The sequence below is a fragment of the Petaurus breviceps genome, unplaced genomic scaffold (genome assembly GCF_028583685.1).
Source record: "Petaurus breviceps papuanus isolate PSGF00001 unplaced genomic scaffold, PetGlider_PUasm1.0 551, whole genome shotgun sequence".
In the NCBI taxonomy this organism is placed as follows: domain Eukaryota; kingdom Metazoa; phylum Chordata; class Mammalia; order Diprotodontia; family Petauridae; genus Petaurus; species Petaurus breviceps.
Window position 1 is genome coordinate 31,755,712 of NW_027186372.1, and position 3,339 is coordinate 31,759,050.

The 3,339-nt window shown below is 38.5% G+C and overlaps 1 pseudogene; it reads left to right on the forward strand.

Annotated features, from left to right (window-relative positions):
* The first annotated feature begins 537 nt into the window (after positions 1-537).
* LOC138172567 (protein NDRG1 pseudogene) lies at positions 538-1,475 on the forward strand (annotated as a pseudogene).
* Positions 1,476-3,339: the final 1,864 nt, after the last annotated feature.

Consider the following 3,339-nt stretch of genomic DNA (forward strand, 5'->3'; position numbering starts at 1 on the left):
TAAAAGAGATTAAAATTAATTGGAAACTAATCTAATACTAAAGAATAAGTGGATCAGAGAACAAATAATAGAAGCAATCAATAATTTCATTAAAGAGAATGACAACAATAAGATAGCATACCAAAATTGATAGGATGAAGCCAAAGTACTTAGAGGAAAATCTATTTCTGTAAATTTTAACATTAACAAAATAGAGAAAGAACAGTTTAATGACTTGGGCATACAACTAAAAAGATAGGTAAATAAACCTTGCAGTCTTCCAGCACACTTACATTGCTCATTCATGTTTTTAGTCTCTGAGTTCTCTAGCTGGATATGAGTCTAAGACATGGCTGATTGGCTTCCCTTAGATCTGCATAATTCATCTCCCAAGCCTCTCTCCTCAGGTAGCAGTCTATGACCTTGTCAAAGAACCTCCAGGATGTGAACCTTGAAGAGGTCAAGTCTCTGATGGAGAGAGAAGAGACCTTCACTGGCCTCCTGCAAGAGTTTGACATATGTGTGACCCCAAGAAGGAACTGTCCTGTCATCCTCATATATCATGATAAGGGCATGAACCACAAAACCTACTATAACCCTCCCTGCAGTTCAGAGGACATGAAGAAAGTCACCCAGCATTTTGTCATCTTCCATGTGGCTGCTTCTGGGCAACAAGACAGAGTGGCATCCTCTCCTGTGGGGAACATGTATCCTTCCATGGATCAACTCACTGAAATGATTCCTGCAATTATCCACCAGTTGGAACTGAACAGCATGATTGGAATGGGAACCAGAGCTTGTGCCTACATCTTAACTTGATTTGTTCTGAACCACTCAGAAATGGTGGAAGGACTTGTCATCACTGTGAACCCTTGCACTAAAGGGTGGATGAATTGGGCAGTGATCAAGATCTCTAGGTGGACCCAAGCTCTTCCAGATACAATGGTGTCTCATCTGCTTGGGAAGGAAGAAATGCAGAACAACATAGAGTTGGTGCACACTTACCACCATCATATCATCAATGACATGAACTCAAGCAACCTCCACCTCTTCATTAATGCCTGCAACAGTTGTCAGGATCTAGCAATCAAGTATCCTCTCCCAAGAACCAGTGCTGTCACCTTATAGTGGCCTTCATTATTACAGGTTAGGTATGAGACAATTCAGCTGCAGTGGATGCTGTGGTGGAGTGAAACTCTAAACTGGATCCAAGCAAGACTGTACTCCTAAAGATGATGGACTCTGGAAGCCTGCCAAAAATTCTTAAGCCTGCCAAGCTCACAAAGGCTTTCTAGTACGTAACCCTGGGAATTGGGATACATGCCTTCTGTTAGCATGATTTGACTCATGAGATCCTGCACAGCCTCTGACTCCAGTGTCACCTCATTGGAAGGCAACCACAGTCACTCCCACACAGACACCAGCCTGTAGATCACTCTCAACTCTGGGAACACTGGGATAATACTGAGCTTAAGTCCATGGAGATCTCCTGTTAAACAAGAATTCCCTTCTGACGCCAGAAGAGGCTTCTTAGATTTTGTACATGGAGCAGAAGGCAGCCCTCTGCAGTCCTTTGAAAGAGGTATCATATTCTAACATCAGCTTGGCTAAAGATAGAAACATCCCCATCCCCATCCCTTTGTCCTCCCCCCCACCAAAAAAAAATAATGATAACATTTTGGAATTGTGTGTCCTCAAATGAATTTGCCTCTCAATTCTGTTCTAAAGAATGAACCTTAGAATGATGGTGTGACCTTTACAAAGATAGCTATGAATTTTGACTTTGCCATAATGTTACTTGTTTAGAACCAGTTGCTGAAAAGAGGGTTTTTGGTCAAGTAATGGGTGGAGAGAAACCTTGGGAAGACGTTTGAGGGGAGGGTGATGGGACTTGGTAAGATGTCAGGATGCTGGAATTCCTGCATTTTTCAATTAATTCCCCTCCACCCTTTTAGAGAAGACATTGTCAAGAAAAAAAAAGCAACTACTTAGGATGATTTTTCATGGCTTTTTGGACCTATGCTTTAGCTAATTAAGGAATTTTTCTATTGGCAGGATGTTAATTGCAAATCAACCGTTGGGAGGATGACTAGCCTAGAGTGATATCATTTGACTTGCTGGGAGCCTCCATCTTTGTAGACTTCATGTAGTATCCAAAATGAAAAGGGTGAAATTACCACAAATGAAGGAAAAATTAAAACAATTATAAGGATATATTTTGCCCGATTATATTCCAATAAATCTGACAATTGGAGCAAAATCAACGAATATTTATGACAATGTAAATTACTCAGATTAACAGATCAGGAAACAGAATTCCTAAATAATCCCATTTTAGAAAAAGAAATTAAACAAGGCATTAGTGAACTCTCTAAGAAAAAATCCCCAGATCCAGATGGGTTCATGGGTGAATTCTACCAAACATTTAAAGAACAATAAATTCCTATACTATTTAAAGTATTTGGGAAAAAATGGGCAGAGTCCTACCAAACTCCTTTTATGATGCAAATATGGAACTGATAACTAAACTAGGGAGAGTAAAAACAGAGAAGGAAAATTATGGACCAATTTCCCTAATGAATATCAATGCAAAAAAATTGAACAAATCACTAGCAATGCTATTAGAGCAACATATCACAAGGGTATATCACTATAACCAGATGGGGTTTATACTAGGAATGCAAGGTTGGTTCAATATTAGGAAAATTATACAATAACAAAACCAACAGAAATCGATATGATTGTCTCCATAGATGCTTAAAAAGCTTTTTAGCAAAATATAGCACCCATTCCTATAAAAAACAATACAAAGCCTAGGAATAAAGGGAATGTTCCTTAAAATGATAAGCAGTATCTATCTAAAACCATCAACAAATATTATCTTTAACAGGGATAACCTAGAAGCTTGGGGTGTAGTAAGGATGTCCATTATCACCACTCTAATTCAATATTGTATTAGAAATATTAGCTACTGGGGCAGCGAGGTGGCACGGTGAATAGAGTACCAGCCCCGGAGTCAGGAGGACCTGAGTTCAAATCCAGTTTCAGACACTTAACACTTACTAGCTGTGTAATCTTAGGCAAATCACTTAACTCCAATTGCCCTGCCTTCCTGCCTCCAAAAAGACAAAAAAACAAAAAAGAAATGTTAGCTATAGTACTAAGAGAAGAAAAAGAAATTGAAGGAATTAAAATAGGCAATGAGAAAACAAAACTATCATTATTTGCAGATGATATGATGGTATACTTAGAGAACCCTAGAGAATCAACTAAAAACTAATTGAAATAATTAGCAATTATAGTAAAGTTTCAGGGTGTAAGATAAACCCACAAATCATCATCATTTCTTTATATGAGCAA